This window comes from Bombus huntii, chromosome 7, assembly GCF_024542735.1.
Source record: "Bombus huntii isolate Logan2020A chromosome 7, iyBomHunt1.1, whole genome shotgun sequence".
Taxonomy (NCBI): domain Eukaryota; kingdom Metazoa; phylum Arthropoda; class Insecta; order Hymenoptera; family Apidae; genus Bombus; species Bombus huntii.
The window spans coordinates 16,111,674-16,132,486 of record NC_066244.1 but is presented as its reverse complement, the minus strand read 5'-3'; the positions used below and the strand labels follow the sequence as shown (position 1 = coordinate 16,132,486).

The window sequence follows — 20,813 nt, the reverse complement described above, 5'->3', positions numbered from 1 at the left end:
TCCCGTGACCGGCTCATAAACTAACACATTTCGGTTTCCTTTGATCTGCGTGCACAGGTCACTCGTTGTTCCCTGGCTTTTGTAAACGCCGATATACCGACGGGATCGCCCTAGGATAATTGAATTTTGTAATTACAGATGAATTTAATTACCATCAAAATTAATTACTTAATATAATCCTTTACGCCTAGAGAAATCAAAGACGCGGTCTGTCTTTTGTATTTTCGTTGCTTTGCGGTTTCGCCGTGATTATGACTTGTAAAATAGATCCCATAGTGTAAGCATATGTGTTAAGCAAGTCGAATTTGATCAATATGCATTTCGTTTATATTTTGTTCAGGCAGTATCGGGATCACATCGGTATTTTTTAGATTTTATATTATGTCTGGATAAATTGCCTTATGCCAGAGTATCTAATATTAGACGAAGACAGATCTTGAAATTTTACTAGTTATTAATTTTTTTTTGTTTTCTACTTTCTCTTGGTATCTTCGATAAGATCTTATCTAATTATACGGATCATTAAATAAGAATCTTATACGTTATATGTATAAACCTCAGTATCTTACTAAGATAATTTGCATCTAGAGCGATACAAAAAATTAGCGATCAGAAAATTTTGTTACACAAACGATCTTTTCTTGCCATTGTACGAGCGCGATTATCACGCGGAAGTAATGATTCGAAGAAAGAAAGATTGGTGGATCTCGCCGTCTATTGTTCGCCGCGAACGTTGTCATCAGCACGAACGTTGTGACAATAAAGATGCAAATGTGCATATGACACAGGCTGACGCCGCTGTAAAATATAATCCTGCGATTAGCGCCAGCTGAAACTGAAGTGGTTTCCTCGCCATAGACGATTCGTCCTCTCGAAACTCGTTTACGGTTTGTTTGCTCTGACCTCGTCTTTGTCAATGCATTTCGAACACAGACGTAAAAGATAGTGACATAGTTACGAGGGGTCGAGATACAACATGGAAATGACAAAACTTCGCTTTCAGTTATCTTGATACGCTGGTAACATCGATACATTCGAAAATAGTAACCTCTTTTCTTTCGATAAATTTTTGACGAAGAAATTCTAAACTCGCTTTTCCTTAAACGAATTACTACAAGTTCCGTTGAGCATTGACAAGTTATCCTCCAAAGTATTACAAAACCTAATTGATCTACGTATTTCTCAATCTCCAATACTGCTACATTGGTCTTTGGCAACACTCGGCTCAAGGAACAGTTTATACGTTCGACCACAATGATTTACGTGGCTCTCTGGATGCTGTTGGAAAGTAGGCCGATGATATCCAAGCCTGAAGAGTCGCAACTCACCAAGTGGATTACGGAATTACCGGTTTCGTGAGTGGTTGCTTCGAGTGGACGTTACGATTCTTCCATACCCGGTACACGTTGCATTGTTACCTTTTCTGAAATAGACGCGTCCTCAAGATATCGTGCTCTCATAAGATTTCCTGCGTCAAGGAAGTTTTCTTCTGATTTTTCATAAAAATTGGCTTATCTGAAGCTTTCTTTCTCGATAACGAGCAAATTGTATTTTTCACGTCGTTACGATTGTTTTTGCGATGAATTGTGTATTTAATGTTGAATGAAATTAGTGGAAACAGGAAGACGACTATTCTATTTACTAAATTCGCTTTTAATCTCAATCATCATGCTATTAAAATCTGGATCTATAAATTTATATGCCTAGATTTATAAATTTATATTTGAATTATTAGAAACAGAGTTTGGAGACTTTTACTTTGAAAACAAGTAAAGAACTATGCTCTGCAAATTGTGAACTGCGAACAAAGTAAAACTAAAGTGGAACTACTTTCGTATTCAAGTGAAAACTAAAGATACACGTATTTCTAATTTACGAAATATTGTATATTTCAACGTAAAGCTAAAAATGCTGACAGATAAATGATCGTGTATCATTATATGCTCATTGAAACAAGGTCTGGATTGCTCATAATTAGACTGATAGCAAAAACAAAGGAAACGAAACCAGATTTTCTTGTTTCGTTTCGATTCAGTGAGCATTGCCGAAGGATCTGCTAATTGAATTGGCCTTTAAAACAGTTAGTGGTTATCTATATATATATCTGTTTTATACTCAATTCTCACGCTGCAAATATTTACCATATTTCAATATTGAATATACGACTTCAAATTAAAGTTAGAAATATTTCCATTTCTCAATAACCGTACCAATGGAAACTATACTTTACTGATAATATAGTTAGTCGGTTGAACTACGTAGAAGTCAAATTTCATCAATGTTCATCGTTTTGTTTCTTTGAGAAATTAAAAACCGATCATATGTTCTTGTACTAAAATTAAAAAATTTTTTAAAATCGTGATAATTAACTTTGTCCTCGAATTAATTAATTCTTCATGAATATTTTTGTTACGGACAAAAAGGTCTTCTCATATTTCACACAAAACTATGTTAATGGAACTTCGATTTCCGAGAGTATCAAATATTACGAAAATTATGGATTTACCAATAATCTACTTTCGACAAAACTGTTTCGCTCTTTAACCGCACCTGCATGTTTCATAATCAATTTCGTTCAAGTATTTATTATACTCCGATAAGCAGTACTCGAGCAGCTGAAGTATCCGTTTTAAGAGAATTACGAGATGTAGGGCATCGACCATCCAGGCCAGTAAAAAGATCGATTTAATCACGGAAGACTGTTTTTGCCTGCACAGAATGAATCTTATCGAGCGTTTCGCATTCTCATTATCGCGTAATCGTCGAGTTAACCGTTCCGTCTCCGCGAATTTAACATCAGAAAGGAACTTCATGCGACTTTTTCGCAACGAACAATCACTTATTCATAAGGCAAACCTTGTTACACGGTGATCCGCGACTTACAAAGCCAGTCGTACGCTTACTATTCATCTTAGAATGTTATTAAACGGGTGAGAACTTACGCAATATCCTTCCAAGTCTCTTTTGGCAATTGATCGAACATGTAAAAAGATCTACGTTGCTATGGATGTACGAAAATCGTAATCTGAAATGTCGAATATAAAACGGTATATCAAGTGGTACAGATTAAAAGAGATTAAAATAGTTGGCAAAAATTATGTCTCTTTTGAGAATGGGTTAGTTAGGAGATAGTGGATGTTTGTGCAATGTATGATTTCGTATGCGTATCGTATCGAAAATATGTTTTAAATAAGATAAATGATATGAAGGAAGCAAATTACATGACGAATACGTACCAATGTAATTACTCGAAGCTATCTAAACATTATACTCGTTCTAATGTCTAAAATTACAGTAATACTAATATCTCGGATATTCCTTATCTTAAATTTCTTATAAACTCACTCGTTTTCTTATAAACGACACTCTGTATCCTGTTTATTGCGTTTATCTGTATACAGATTATCCTACTTAGCATCACTATATTATATAGAAGTTAGTAGGAAAGAAATTATTGTCAGATATGGTGTCAACTGTAATGAAAAAAAAACATAGCAAACTTCCGTATTCCAAAAGAAACTCTTTAAACCTAGAATTGTCGATCATTAATCTGATAATTAAAAATTTGTCCTAAGAGTCTGAAATTCCCAAATCTCCATATTTTTAATACATCACAAATACACATAATTTCTCACTTTACAATCGTCAGCGACAAAAGTAACCTGACGTCTGACGACACGTGTCGCGAGATTAAAAGGCGCGGCTAGAGGGTGAAAGCTTGAAAAAACACTTGCGAGTAAAGCATTGGATCGGGGTTCGTCGCGTTGTTCGCGTGCGTTCGACCGGTTCCACGGTTGATTACGCCGTGGCAAATCGTGTCACGCTAAAACGCCGCCTTATGGCCGATCTGGCCGTTTCCTCTTCGCGGTATGCGTACAATAAAGCGCGAACCACGCTGATCCTCGTCACGCGCAAATGTGCAAATATTTGTCGCGGTCTCGTTCGTGCAATTGCGTTTCCATTGACGATCGCTTGGCGAACGTTTCACAGAGTTGGAAAGTGCCGTAATGTTTTGGCCCGTTGAACAAATAGGTCGAAGTTTAGGTCTCTGAATACATGGTTGAACATTGGTGACTACTATTTGACAAAGTTTAGGCATGTTGGTTTAAGGATTGGTGGATAGTGGCTTGTGATATTTAGTGCAACCGATATCATGGATGTGGTGTAGTTGTGGAAACTTGTTTGTAATTTAGGATTCTGATGCATATTCGTTAATTTTTGGTGTGACGAAGATTATTTGTAGTTTCGTAATTTTTAAGCTGGAAGATCGTTTGAGGGACTCGGTAGAAAAATAGTACATGTGTGCTTTTTCCAGAAACGAGTTAATTGCAGGAAACGTAACAAGATTCGTATCTAGATATAGAACTCTCTTGTAAATTCCGAGATTTTTATAAATACATTTTTATAAATATATTTTGATTAATAAATATATGAAACTGTTAGGATTTATATGCGTTATTATAATGAATTGAATTAGTTATACAGTAGAAAAGCTCCTTCATTTATGAGATATTAAAGAAACGAATTTACAAATAAACAATGAATATAAACAGAAATTAAAAAATTTTCATACCTTAAGTGTGTTATATTAATTTTGATGTAATATTCTGGCTGTACAAAAATGAATGCGATCGAACGTGAATTTTCTTTGATTTTGTGGAAGACGTCTGTGATAAGAAATTTCGAGTTTCTCGGGTTGCAACAATTTTTTTGTCCGGACGTTTTTGGTGAAATTTTTAAAGTCACATAGAATCGAGCATGCAATGTATAAAACATATTCGAATCCGTAGCATATGTTCTGCGGTATTACCGTAGGAGCGTATCGAACGTGGGATTTTCCTCTGGTTTTCGCCAGATGTGGCTACCTTACTGTCGGGCATTCATAAATTTATCATTCTCTTTCTATCTTTTCCCCCGGAGATTTTTGTTTTATTATAATGCCGGCTACTTACTATTCCATACCATTTCGTTGAAATGTACAATCTGTCCATATTCATTTTTCATTGATCAATCATCTGTTAAGCCACCAATTTCATAGAATAATTTGTGTAATACAAAAATTGTGTTGAACTATGAAAATGTGGGTAAAATATTATAGCAATTACCATTGATTTATATATTTAAGGAATGAAAGAAGGTATTGGAAACAGTAAAAAGTAATGCTTTTGCTACAATTCTATTATATTTCACTCGGAAAATCGTTTTCATTAGATACGAAAAATTAGTTGAAATAGGTTAAGTATTAGGGTTGTTTTAATGAGAAAAATGCAAAAATAATTCCATATTGCATCGGCCGGGAATCGAACCCGGGCCGCCCGCGTGGCAGGCGAGCATTCTACCACTAAACCACCGATGCTTGTGAAGGGTTCTTTTTAATAAAACTTTATTACGGAAGTTTGTATAGACTATGAGATATAACCTATATTTTGTACAATTAAAATGTACAGATATAAAAGAGTATTCAAAATAACAAGAACAAATTTGAACACTGTTAACAATAACTGATTCTGGTCAAATCAGTAGATGTATTTCTCATTACACCCCTATCTTCTTGTCACCAGTTACAAAAGTGACATGTACATAAAAACGATACAAAATATGACAAATTAATCCAAAAATCTTTTTCTCGAGTAACCTTAAGATACATTTATTCTAGCGCGTAATTTTATAATTAATTAATCAAACAATCAATATTCATTCATACAAACACTATTCTTCACACAATGCTCAACAAATATGTCGAAGAAAAAAAAAACACCAAACTTATTCGTTGTAAAACTTCATCGACGACAAGTGTTTTACAATTTTAATTGCAAGTTATTTTCAAAATTACATTTTCGCCTTCCAGGGTTAAAGACTGTTTTCACCCTCCGTTTAGAACTACTGAACAGAAGGAATATCAGATAATAATAGATATTAGGTTGTCCGCAAAGTTTCTTTCGTTTTATAAGAAATAATAGACGCACAATATATTTTGTTTTATATTAGTTTATCGAATTATGCACGAACATAATAATAGAAATAAAACGAAATGGATCATACCTAATTCAATAAAATAATATAAAACAGAAATTGTTGTTCATCTATTATCACCTTATGAAACGAAAGGAACTTTTCGGACAACCTAATACATATTTGACAAATATCTCTTCAAAAATTACTTTCCGTACAAATCACATGAAAATGGACGTGTTCAGGTTCGGAAGGTTTCCTTGTTATTCACAGTATCGCTAGAGAGCTTCTCTCATCCCCTACTTATTACAAGAATCGTGTGACACAAAGCATGCGGTTGAAACGAGAGTGGTAGCTGTCGCATAATTGCTTCTGGTTGCAAGCCGCGAGTCGGAGGCGGCTCGATGGAAGAAGAGCTTTAAGGGAGGATGAGAAGGTGAACAGAGGCTGGTACGAGAGCTACTCGCTTTGCTCTGGTCTAGAGCCTAGTCGAACTTGAAATCCTCTCTGCCGTAAACGCTGGTTATCTCTAATCTCGCATCAGCTAGCCGAGATTCTCGCGATACGAATCGCGGAAGTTATCGGGTCACATGGCGGGGCTGTTATATCCAGCATGATAATCGTGACAGTTCTCGATTGTTCTATGTCCAATCTGGCATTTGACATTAAATAGAAGCCGTTAATTAAAACGTCCTTTTCTGGTGAACAAGCTTTTTCGAAACTTGATTGTCAATTTGATCGTGGACAATTTTGCTTGTTGATTTTGGGTCAACTGATCGCAGACAACTGTCGCCTGGAAATTAATTGTAAGGTTAAAGGGTTAGAGTTTTATAATTGCGATAATTAACACGCGAAAGATGGTATCGTATGATGGGCGATAGGACTAGGGTTGCTTATACCTTAGGGTTCAAATTAATTTGACTTTGAATTGTAAATGATGTATAATGGTTGGTAATTAGTAGATATATAGGTATTAATGAGGTAATTATGAGAGGTAATTGTATAAATATGATAAACGAGGTGTGCTTAACCTCGTTCTATAATGACAAGCAACAGATGTGGTCTATAATTCGGAGATTATACAGCAAAATGTAGGGTGAATCGTTTCTTCAGTCTTGTTCCTTTAAATTAAGAACTATTAAATATAAGTTATATATTTCAGGATTTCAATATTCTTTCATCTGACACGATGTTACGATAATAAACACCTAATGCTCACTGATGTACTTTTAAAGAAGAAACCATAACGCAAATTATTGTAACATAGAAAACGTAAAGATTCAAAATAAAAAATTTTGACGGCTAACGCTTAAGAAGCTTATCGCATTGAATATTTCTATCTCTCCATCTTCTTTAAGTAGCTACACAGAATGTCTATTAGTTAATACATTAATCTGTAGACTTTTATTAAGCAAATTAGGCTTACTATCAGCGGCACCTAGCTTTTAAAGGCATCCTACTAAAATCAAAGATAAATCATCACACCTAAACCTAGAAAGCGAGTTCCGATCGATGACACAAATCCACTCTCATTTAAAATTCCAACAGAATCACCGAACCTTACCGACTGAGAACCTTCACCCAACAAGGAAAGACCTTACACGTCACAAACATGGACGGCCTAAAATCTCTACCCGTATAATTCTTACTTCTTCAAATCCAACCTTCGAGTCGACTTCTAATTCCCCGTTTAAGATCTCTAATTCCACGAGAGATGACGATCGATCGGATTTACCGGTCTCGATTCTTTCGGAACGAGACTGGCAGATGGAGGGATCGCTTTCTAAATCTTCGAATAGAGAAGGCTTACACGGTCAACATCACGATACAGTGTTCGGAGCTCGACGCGATTCCGTGTCCGCGTCGAATGCTGGCGAGACGACGGTGGAAGAGGAGATCTGGACAAAAGAAAAAATCACTCGGCCTTAATACGCGGGAGAATGGCCGTATAAACCGTCGATCCAGCAGTTCTGCTAACTTCCCCGTCAATCAGCGTAAGCCTCTTTTCGGAGCTTAAGACGATGACGATGGCGGATCCAGCCGAGGGAAAAGAAACAGCAGGTAGAAGCCCGTAAATGTTTTCGAGGATAATTTGGGCGGCGCGCGAGGAACGCCTCTCGAACGTGCTCGTGGTTCCGGGTGGTCCATTGCTCGAATGAAAGGGATTTTTTGTCACTGCTGTTAGTTGATCAAATTTTTCGAATTTAGTCTAATCATAATTTGGTACGAAAAGATGGGAAGGTTTACGTTTTCAGGTAATAGTAAATTGGTTATATTACAATGGTATTACAAAGTGCCGTTTTTATGAAGTTCGAATTTCGCGGGTTAATACAGTTTATTAAATTTGTCCAATTATCAAGTGCAATGAGAAGAATGAAGTTTGTTATAAATTATACGTATCAGGCGTAAAGAAGATTTGTCTCGTTATTGACTACATATGAATAGTCGCGTGCTTTTCTTATGTGAATGTAATTATTAAATCCTTCGGAAGACCGAATCTTTTCACTCGCGAGAAAAATTGTATCTTATCATCGATAAATAAGACACTACGTACGGATAGAAAATTGACAGATTTATCAGAACGATCAACGTTATCTACGTTCTTATACAATTTTACAATTTCTTATAAATTCTTTAAGTTACCAATTTATCTTCTAAAGTGGCTAACAGCGAGGAAGCCCGGCAGATTAGGTCCCGATTCGATACCTCGATCGAGCCATTACGCCTTTCGTTCGACAAAAATCCATCTCGACAAAAAACTTCCCAATCAGCCACCCGTCGCGATGAAAGCTCGTCAAGCTGACGTCTGAAAGAGAAGTGCGCACTTTTTGAGCGTAAAAACACGCGTCACTTTGTCTTGCTCCACTTTCCTCGATTATCTCCTTTGAGTAATTAGTCCGCGATATCTTGACGAGGGGTCGACGAACACCGCTATTAATTTCTCTTCAACGTTTCTATTCTCTCTGTAATAATTATCTACAAGATATTACGCGCAACAAAGTGCTCTTCTTGAAGCTTTTGTTCAGGTTCGACATTTGGAACAATCTCGATAGATTTTCACCTGTGAATCGACAATCTTCACGTTGCAATATGCCGTTTATAGAAAGCTTCGTTCTGCTATAATTTGTCACAGGTGGCTTGCCCCAGCGTTCAGCTTCCGGAAAATCTCGAGTCTGCCGTGGAGATCCGTTCCAGCCACTGGCTTCTTCGTTTTATTCTCCTCCTTCCTCTCTCCTTCTCTTTCTCTCTCTTTGTCTACTACCATCTTGATGACTGTCTCTGTTCCCGTTTGGAAGACAAATGCGAGCGAACGGACGACGTCTAACGCTCGTCCTGAAATTTCATTTCGGTTTTTAACGATTATCCTTATCCCTCCACCGGGAGTTTCAGTATCCGTAATCTTGCCCTCGGCCTCTGTAATTAAATCCTTCCGCTTTATTCCACCGGATTGCGACGGGATGTGTGTTTAAATATTTTTTGCTGCGTTCACGAGTTAGTTACTTGTTGAATGGTGATTTAATTACTGAGGAGAATATAAAGTTTATGGTCGATTTAAAGTGATAAGCATTGTTGTATGGAGGTTTATATGCGGACGAGAATTTTTCTGCTTATATTTTTACATATTTTTGTGTTTAGATATATTAACACATTTTGTGCCAAATATGTTATTTTTCTACCTGCTCCTTTATTTTGGCTTAACTTCAGGTCGAATCTTTGTAGCTGACAAACCTTTTATTTGTAACATATAATATGTTTCATTAATTATTATTATATTATAATACGAAGGCGACGGACTTTTATGAAAATTCGTGCTTTTATGAACAGAAATGAAAGAATTTAACCCAAATAGAGATTCGTTTCAGTTAGCTACTAAAAATTATAATGAAAACTTTGTATTGCAGGTTTTATGATGTATTTTATTTGCACTTTTAAACTTTGCACGAATACATAGAAATCCGCAGACTAATTATACGTTGATACGTTGAAAAATAAAATGTGCGATATTATACGGTAAAAGTGAAAGTCCGTAGAAAGTCATAAATTTGCTGCACGCGCAAACGCACAAACGTTTGTTCCAGAAAAATGTAAATAAAGTTGAAAAAGATTGTTTAAAACTAAAATAGCAGTCGATATCAAGATAAAGAAGACATATCTTTAGATTGATAACACAAAATTTGTTAACATTTTTATATTTTTATTTTATATATGGAAAAAAATGCGGTTCGTTAACTGTTTTAAGCTTGCCTTTTTCATCGACATCGATCATTTTAACTTATGTGTTTTATTATACAACGCAATAATATTTGGAATAAGCATATTTGAAATATTCATGTATTACACTGTTTTATACATTCGTAGCTCCAAATTTTAATACGCAACAGGTAGATTGCGAATTACGAATAAAAAATTGACGATAACGAAGATGAACACGGGTGTGTCGATTAATAAATGTTGAATCACATTAAACAGAATTTGCAATAAATTATTTGCGAATATAAAGTTGTCCGTAACTAAACGACATTCGGCTAAATGATATGAACATCTGCTGCTTTATTTAATATATATATTTGAATTTCGCACCGGCATATATTTTTCCATCTTTCACACATACAACGTAGTAAAAATTAATGAACTGAATCCAATTACTGACAGATGCGCAGATTTCATAGTTCTCACGAATTTCCTCGCTTTTCATGCAACTTTCGTAAATTTCATAATCTCTATTTTATAACGAAACGAAATTTACAGAAATCTAAAATTTCCAGTGTTTTAAACAACTTTCACAAACTATATAGACATCGTAAATGAATCCTGGAAATTGAATACTATAGCCATTCATATGAAATTCTGAAAAATCCTTTTTTTAATTATTCTCTTTTTGTTCGAATTTAACAGTATTATTCTATACTATACCATTTCCATAAAATATTTTTTGAATTGCAAAAAAGATATTTTTTCAATTATTAATGATAAAAACAGTTTTTTTATCGTAAAGAAGATAGAATGTACCATAATTCGAACAAGTTTTACCGAAAATAAATACATTTATCGTTTAGTTGGTTAATTATTTGTTAAATGTACGACATTATAGGTGTATACCTATGAAATATCAATTCCGAAAATCTAACCATAATAGATTCTTTAGAAACTCCCCTCCAAAGATGTTTGAATCATGTTTAAAAATGTTGTTTATCATTCGATATTGCGTACGAACTGAGATAAATTATACGCTGAAATCGAATAAGAAAATTGCATAAATGAACAAAGATGCGAGGGTGCTGAGTGTTTCGAACTTAGAACAAATTTTCTCGTAACATGTCGCGTAATAGAAAAAAGAAAAAGAAGAATTGGCAAGATATTACGCAAAGGTTAAAAGAAACATACAAAAGATGAAAATCAAGAAACCCCCCTAATTATAACAATTCGACTCTAGACAGGCCCATTAACATTGGAGCCAATTTCGAACGCGTAATATCGATTCTCTGAATTCAGGGTGGCCAAGTTAAGTTCAGGTGGTCGCGAATTAACGGCCGACGAGAATAATAACAGCTTGGATCGAAGATCGCCGCTAATTGCAAGGAAAACGACGGCTCACAGAGTTTACGTTTCATCTGTCCGCCGAAAGTGTTTGTCTTCCGTCGCGGAGCATCTTCGTAAGAGCAGGAAGACGAGCGAACTTCTACCGAGCTCGCCTAGGAAAGTTGCTAATTAGGAAAACGATTTTCCTCCGATCTCGCACAAAATGAGTTGGATCGTGCCTTCGTATGTTAGAGAACAGACTGGCTGTTTGATAAAATTATTACTTTTTGGGAGGAATCGGTGAGTGGAAGTATGATATAATTACATGATGTTGGAAATTTTCCTTAAAATTGTTTAAGATGTTAGAGGCGGCAGCAAAGAAAGCCACGACCAGAAGAAATCGGGCACGTAATGTTACAATAAATACGATATGTTACGTCGCGTGATATAAACCGTGCGACGTCTTTCGTTATTTGGCCGCTAAGAGTCCGCTGGCCGTTATTCAGACCCTCGATAAACCTAAGAACCCACCATGAACTTAGACTTTTTAACTTAAGTAGTTTTAGGTGCGCCTATTCATCTTTAATTTGCAAATCCTTAATTCCGTAAATGTTTTCGGTTTATGTATGGTCCATAGAAAAGTCCTTAGGTTTATTGTGTGCCCTTTGAAATTACGGAAAAAGCTGATAGTTATATAACGGGAAAAGATGGACATTTACCTTGTTTCGACCATTCGCGGAGAGACGCGATCGCGAGAAAGCACATCAACGGGAGTCGTAAATTCCCGTTACGATTAGATAATCGACGCCACGAACTGATCGATCCCTTGATTTAATTACACTGATGCGTATGTACAAGTTAAGTAAGTGATTGGTTTAAGTATAGAAACCCGGTGATGACATGTTGACTATTCTAACGATGAAGAATAAGTGAAATACTGTGACGATGCTGTGTCGGAGGAAAGTTAATCGTGGGTGGATCTAATCTACAAGAAAGAGTTGATTTGTCAAGGGCAAGGTTTCATTGGGAGAGTGAGGGAAAGACCTCGCTGTCAATTGGTTAATTTTCTAGGTTGGTTGGTGAGGAAGAGTGCTAACCGTCCCCGAGAGAGAGAGTTGCTAGTGGGAAGCATCATACGTGAGAAAACTAACTTTCCCGTAGTAACAATAAGCTTTAGAAACGATTCAGATGTTTGTTCGATCTGAAGGACCTTAGCTTGCAAATTCTTGAGATTTATGATGGATCCTTGAGACTGTTGAGGGTACACAGTAAGGATGAGCGTACATCTGGTTCCCATCTTGCCCGCGGTGTGTTGCCTGGTCTAGGTAGAGTGTTGCCCGACGTAACATACCTAATGGAAAGTACGCTTTTCACAATGTAAACTGATCCTCTGCGCAAAAAACCTCGGGTCAAAAAATGTTCTTATCTTTAATCAGTCTCGCTTGAACTTCGCCGATATGTGGCCGTATTAGCCAAACATTGAAAATTCGCTCGCATTAATCGCTTGCAATTAAAATTGATCAACAAATAGCTTATTAATATGAAACCTCTCCAAAATGTCCAAAACCTCTCACACGCTTCTACACAAAGGCCATCTTGTACACAACTACACTTCACAATGTCAAGATCAGAAAAACCAGAAGCACACACACTATCAGATTTATCCAACAGATAGATATATCTTCGTAACAACAGTGGTACAGAAGAAACACGTTAAGCGGTCCAACAGTGGTCATAGATTTTTATTAACGCTGGTATCTGTTGCCCGTGCCAAGCAAGAAGACGGGAAATGATTCTTGAACGGGATAATCTATTTTGTGGCAGACATATCGTGGATTTTCGCGATCCCTGTCGCGGCCGATAAAGCCGCTTCCCAAACCACCACCACTGGCTGACCGATAACACGACATCGGATCGACGTTTAAGCGCGAGGTCACGAGGACGAAGCAAGATAAGGTGGAATGGCTGAACACGTAAATGGCGCTAGTGCTGGTCGAAATGGATAAAAGGGTTCGATCAGGCCAGCATTTCAACTCGTATGCCGGATTATCCTCGAGGTTTCGCCGGATTACGGACGAGTCTCTCTCTTCGAGGGATCATCCGGTGGTCAGGCGGCTCTCTTCTACGTGAATCCATCCGTAGAGTGCTACCGACTTATCCACATATCGTCAATGGCTCGTTATTTTCTAGATTCTTGGGGAGGTAGGGTTTTTTCTTTCTCTCGATAGACTTCTTTGGAGAGAATGGCAGTTTTTTGGGCAAAAAGAGTGCTTTGAAGTGTTTTCTTGTTTCTTCTTGCCTTTCTTCTTTGTGTTGCAGGTGAGATGAGTATCGATTGGATGCAGTAAGATATTACCAATTTTATAGTATTTTATTTTAGAATTTTCTTATGAACTGTTCGAAAATCACGTCGGGCAACTTCATTTCTTAGAAAGCAAAAATAGGCGATGTTGATAAATACGATGATAGAAACACTGTTGTATCCCTTTACTTCAGAATGTACTGAAAAATTGTGTGTGACACTTACGATAAATAAACTTACTGCGTCATTGGCCTTTTTAGTGTACAAAATGAATCGGTTTCTTGAAAAACAAATGACTTCCTTGCTTATGGAATTGATAAGTATAAACCCAGAATGGTGTATGTTATTTTAGCCAAGTTTTTAATTAATCAGTTTTAAATTTCAGCCGAATGATATAATTTAACTGAAAACAATCGTAGTATTATTTTAAATTGAATTGTAAAAAAGGTTGAAAGAATACGAATGTTTTCGTGATTCGCTACATTTTCTTGTTTATGTTCTATTGTAACGTGTAAAAGAATTTGGGAGTAATTCTCGGTAAATAAAAGCAATTTCGACAATATATGGTGTTCATTAAGTATGTAATTTCTTCTAGAACATTTTTTAATAGTAGAAGAGCACCATTATCATTTTTAGGATCATTATCCAAACTTAAAATTATTGCGTTTGCATTCGAACCGTACTAAAATAAAGATTATGTTGTTAGCTAAGTACATCGGAAAATAGATTCTATAATACCATTAATTCGTCAAATAATTCGCAATCAATCAGTGAATTGCAAAAATAATTAATTTCAAGTGATCTTCAATTAGTTGTGTAGCGGCACATGAATGAACGGAAGATTCGAATCGGAAGAGACTCATATTGTCGTGCCTTGGAGTCCCAACATTGGTTTGGTTTGCTAGATTCAAAGGTAAATAAACTCCGGGCAAAATATTATCGCCGATATTTGTAATCGTCAACCCGAGTTACATTTGAACTTTCTGTAATAACACTGATTGATATATGTAAATAGATGAACGTGCTCTCTAGGATAGTCGAATAGCGAGCGTATAGTTGAACAGTAGCATTGAGCGTACGACGATTACAACCGGAATGCACTATCTTTGTACTTGTACTTAAGATGATTTTAATATAATCGACTATTATAATTTTATCACTCGTTTCTTTAATAAACCAATCAACACGTTTAATATACGCCTTAGTCGCTTAATACTAAAACGTATCTAAACTTTCAACAAATTAGCAAGCAATTTGGTTCAATTTACACGGTTTGAAGAAGCACATAACAGTTAGATACTATTACGTTATTTGTTAAACTCTTTAAGATTCCTTAAGTGGTTCGAACGAAGCTGTCTTCCAACATTCGATTGTGAAATTGGCCAATGCTAATCGATCGATATTATCGTAACTACATAACTTCTATGCTACTACACCGTACTACATCTTCTTTATTCAATTGTAACGCATTACCTACTTGTATTTCACACTTAGACTTTTCTGTGCCTAAGTTGTTAGAACTGAGATTTGGAAATGGAATAACAATCTCGATAACTCTAGATTATTCTCTCTTCCAAAATGATATTGAAAATGATATGATAATGACAGACAAATTTAAAAATATTTCTACTCGCTATTTTGAGATAAAGCTATGCAGTGGATATAGTGAATAAAAGTTTTGCCTGACTGTAGAAGATTAAGCCTTACATTTTTCGAAATTTTGTTGGCATACAGTTGAACGATATTTATAGAAGATAGAAATCTTAAATGAACAAAGAAAGTTAGAATTTTGAGGTGTAAGTGTTGTCGGTGATAATTGTAGCTTCTGGCTGTAGACCAGCGGCGAGAATTGTACTGCTGCTTTTTCTTCTGATTTAGATGCGTGGAAGAAAAATCGGTCGCCAGGATTTGAGAACCGGGGTCCCGAACGTTTGTAAGCTAAGGCGCTAACCACTGCGCTGCCGTTGTTCTGTATTAGTTAGTGTCGAGTGGTGGTACTTGTGCTGTCGAGTACCGCCACAATTTGAATTTTTCCAAATTTAATCAACTCACAGTCACCTGGAATTTACTGATTATTAATTATAAATACGTTTATCGTAAAAAAATATTGATCGTTAGCTCGTACGATGATCTACATCGCAATAATAGTGACAAATTCATAAAAGTTCTTTCTATACCTAACATGATTCTATACTTTTCTAATTTCCTCGGCTTTCTTCTTGAAGGCACGTGAAAACATTAGAGCCATCGATCTTCGAAGAATCCGGGTTTCTTTAATGTATTTCATACACGTCGAATGTGTATCCAAAGTTCTAGACTTTGGTGGTTTGGCGAAGAGTGAACGATGGTTTCGCTCCATTTTCAACACGTCTAGCCTCGGTATCGTATCCCCAGTCTCACTGGAAAGTAAAACCGAGCGGCGGACGTCGACACTGTCAATGGCCTTTCAGTTTTTACTGCAACTCCTTCCTCCGCCAGGTTACATCGGGAAATTTTTCATAGATCGTAGATATCACTTTCATCCATTTTAATGAGGCAGACAGTAAGGGACTGTAATGAATATAAATCGATGTCTAATCCGCGTGCAACAAGGTAAACGTGAACTTACTTTACTTTGAGAACGTTTTATACATTCCTGTGCATTGTGAGAATATTCCAGAGGATCGAATAAATCTGTACGTGTAATTATTTTTTGTCGTGATTAGTTAACTTTTGTAATCCTCCTTTCATAATCATTTATGCTACAGGTGCCGAGAATCTTCTACGTTTTCCATTCTTGTCTCTTGAGGTTAACTGAAGTGCCGATATATTGACTTTGATTAAAATTATTGCCACTCTTACGGTGCATCATTGTCTTTTAAATATAGTTTTTTATCTAATGCAGAAATGTAGGTAAAAATATGTAGAAATTCAAAAGAAGTATTGCATAATTTTATTTTGAAGCAGCTATCATCCAAATTGCAAATTTCTTGATTATATATCAGTACCGATATCCTACTAATTTTGTTATTAAATTGAAATTAATGTTACAATACAAGCCACATTATTATCGATAATAATTTTCTTTATTTCATTAGATCTTTTACTGTGAAGTGCTGTAAAATGAAGAAATCCTAAGTTTATTTATTTTCAAGTTACTAAGTTCCATGTAAAACCTACCAATAGGTGTCAAATTCCTAACATGTAGCGTACCAAAATAGAAAATTTCTTACTACCGTACAAACTTCAAATTATTTCTTTACCTTTCATCTTAACAGTATCCGTTGAGATCTCAAAAATTATCCAATTACTTCAAAATATTTCTACATCGTTACTCTTGCTGAGAATCCTACAAATACCCATTACTTGCACAGATATCTCTAAAAACAGCTATACACAGTCGTCAATCTTCAAAACAAAGCAGCACATCACCACGTAACAACGGAACACGAGAGAAAATCATAGAAGTAACTGAGAAACAGCAGAGAAAGCAAAGTTTTTCAGTGCTCGTTCTTCGGTCTCACGATCTCCCATCTCGTTACACGAGAAACGAGCAACACGGAATCGTGATTGCGAAAAGTCAGCTCGTTTCGAGCGTCGAGTGGACATCTCGAAGAGATTTGCAAGCAAACGGGAAGAGAACCAGTCCCGTCAGACAGCTCCGGAATTTAATATAGCCTCGTTAGATCGAAGCGTGGCACTCGCGATGAAAGAAATCGGATCAGGCCGACCGAGTCAAAGTGACAACGTCTCTGTGTACGCGCTCTCGCTGGGATTAATCTTCTCGAATCGAGCAATCCCTCCAAGTGGTTCCCGCGGGAACGTCTGCAACGATTCGCGAGACTATAACACCGTAATGCGTTTAAGCACTTTTTCTCGTCGCTGGTTGTTGTCGTACTATGAATGCGGCGAGGCAGAGGAAAAGTGACGGTGAAGTTACTTGGTTCGATAAGTTTGAACGTCGATGAATCGGTTTCAACGAAATCGCTTAAAAGGATGCTATGTGCACGATGATATGTGCACGAGAGCTTTCTGTGAGAAAATCGAGAAACTTCGTTAGTATATTTGGATTGTTATTCCAAATAGAAAATATTGTACACGTACACTATTGGTTGGTTCGCTTTTGATTTTGAGTTATAAAAATGTATTGACATAAGGTACAAACAATCAGACTCGTTCAAGCTACTTTTGCTGAATTTTGTTCTACGTATTGTTCTAAATGACTACAACGTTTCATTAACTGCATTCGCCAAATATCGATGAATTATTCCTAATGCTAACAGTAGTTTCATTGATATTTATCGTCGACTATTCGCTCAACCAGACTCCCCATTTACGTATCTTTAATTTATATATAAAGAAAAAATTATATATAAAGAAATAGACAGACTTAATTAATTCGCTAGATGTCTGTGTATTTTGGCCCATACTTTAACAACTCAGTTAAATTGATCTGATGTTTACATAACATTGGGTAAATATAAAAGATCATTTATATTAATATATTCAGTTATATGTTTCACGTGTTATTTTAAGCACATAGATATTTATGTATATGTATACATTAAGCTACGTACATAACCAAATTCAGTGATACAACCAGTTCTGACATCGGAAAAGAATTTCAAATCTTCAAGATACTTTCTCGGTGCGACAGCGAGTGGAGTTATCGGCGGATTCGCGACAGTTCACTGTCGAATTTGCTGTGAAAATAAGAGTCGTTCGATGTACAATGTTTCTTAAAACACTAGTAACGTGTCTCTCACAATGCTGAAGGGATCGACCCCGTGAGAAATACGAAAAGTCTCAGAACATGTGGAAATTGGACGATATTGATTTCCCTCGAGGTACGTGTGTAAAAAGTGGACAAAGAGTGGAACGAAGCGACAGGAATATTTTATGATATCAGTCAACTTCCCTCCTGAATGAATATCAAGAAAGGAGAGAGGAAGGAGAAAGAAAGAAGTAAGAAAGGCCACGCAGTTTATGGAACAGAAAAGCATTTTCTCGAATATTAAATGCGTTTAAAACTCGTCACGATAGAACTACTGCCGCATTTCACACCAATTTCACAACGTTTTAATAGATTTAACACATTCGAACGTGCAAGTGAAATTTCAATATGTTTTATATAGCACGAACAATATATGCATTGCAATTATTGAATTCAAATAATTAATATTTTTTAACAATGTACGCTCCGCAATATTTTCTCAATAGGAGTAGCGCTCTATAGTATAATAATCAAGGTTTTGATTGATACATGGTTTATTGAAAAATAGCAATTCGATGAAGCACAACTAACGTCGAGTTCAATAACTGTAAGAGTACGAATATTTCCGTGATTCGTACATAAAAGTATAATATATAATAACTAATACAAATGTTGTTAAGCCTTATACCGTTCCAATTAATCTATTAGATACATCTTTCTATAAACGTTTTTAAAGAACAACTTACTAACAAAAAGATGTAAATGTTGTCATAACGTAAATCGATTTCTAAAAAAAAAAAAAAAAAACTAAGCTGCGGTTATTCTGACTCTCAAAGTACAAAATTATTCACCAACAGATCTGCATTTAACTAATAAAACCTGCAGATAGATTTTATGATTCAAAAATTACTAGGAAAAGCACGAATCTCGTAAAGCAACCGTGTATCCGAAGTGGAGAAAACATTGGAGGAATGCAAATACCGAGGAAGTCAGCCATGAATAAAGATGTTCGGCGCACGGAAGTTCTCGGAATCGCGTGGAAGATCTGGCAACCGGTGATTTCGGCGTCGCGACGTCCGCCGACGTGCAGCGTCCGTGTCGGGGCCACGTCGATCCCGCGGCCGTGACTCACGTTAATGCACGGTTTCACGGGGTTTTTCCTTTTAATAGTCGCACCATGGCTCGCCGCGGGCGGTCTCGCACGCGATTTGCATCGAGGATGTCCGTTTCACGTGCCACGTGGCTGTTTCACCACGCGACTAACGCTGTTACCACCGTGGGACCTACTGCGGAGCAGAAATGACGGCTGTTTCGCTAGGGCAACTATGTGCCTGGTAAAATATTCGTCGATGTAATTGGAAATGAAGCTGTGGACAAGTGACGGATCGTTTTCGAGGGATTTTGTAATTTCGAATCGAGAGCTGTTGTCACGTTTCGTGCAGAGATCGATGCTTTACTTTGCGATATTTTTGCTGCAGGAACTTTTACTATAATTTCTCTGAAAGATTAAAAGGAGGAAGGTATCAAGATTTTTCAAAAATGTGATTTCAAGACATAGATTTTTTTAAATACAAGAAAGTACATAAAAATATATGTATGTTGTATCATATCGAAGAAGGTAAATGGAATCGGTTAGGGTTAGATGATGTACATACACATATCGGAGATTTATTTTACGTTTAAGTTAGATTCTTTTATGTAGAATCTAAATTTTCTTGGCTTATGAGAAGGTTAAGCAGATTATGATTTAGTTCGAGAAGGAGGAACAGGAATTAATAATTGCTATGAAAATAATATTGTTTGATCTATGTGCGACGGTGGAATGGCAAACGAACGGCAAGATAATATTTATATACATTGGGATGTAAATTTGAAGTTACGCAGAGTTATGTGTGTAGACAGTGTATGGAGTTTTATCTAATAAAATCCCTGAACAAGGGAACATAGAGATAAGAGAAACAAGCTGCGCGATGGAAAGATGAAAACAATAGCACATTTCGTATCATACACATAATAATTTCCATTCGTGTAACTGCAATAACGTTCACTAACCAAAAATCGTAAAGACGCAACGAATTTTCAGATTGCCTGTAGCAAGCAACTAAATAAAGTACGATATTAATAACGAATTTTAACATCTCATCAAACATCTCACAAAAATATTTATTTTCAATAATTTTTGTCAATAAAGAAAACTTCGGAAGAAGCTTTATGGACTTATCATCGGTTGTAAAAGGCTTGTATCTGAGAACCGAATAAATTGTCCTCTTTCAAATTACATTATATTAAACTGCATCATTTAACCGCTAAATGACATAAAAACAAAGAAAAAAATTAATAAAGTTA

At 36.2% G+C, this 20,813-nt stretch overlaps 1 protein-coding gene and 1 non-coding gene across 2 annotated transcripts in view; one reads left to right on the top strand and one right to left on the bottom strand.

The window, feature by feature from the left end:
- LOC126867884 (mannosyl-oligosaccharide 1,2-alpha-mannosidase IA) overlaps positions 1–20,813 on the top strand; it is a 691,228-nt gene that overhangs the window by 60,189 nt on the left and 610,226 nt on the right. The window lies entirely within an intron of this gene.
- On the bottom strand, positions 5,286–5,356 carry Trnag-gcc (transfer RNA glycine (anticodon GCC)). The gene has a single exon. It is a non-coding gene; the product is annotated as a tRNA-Gly (tRNA).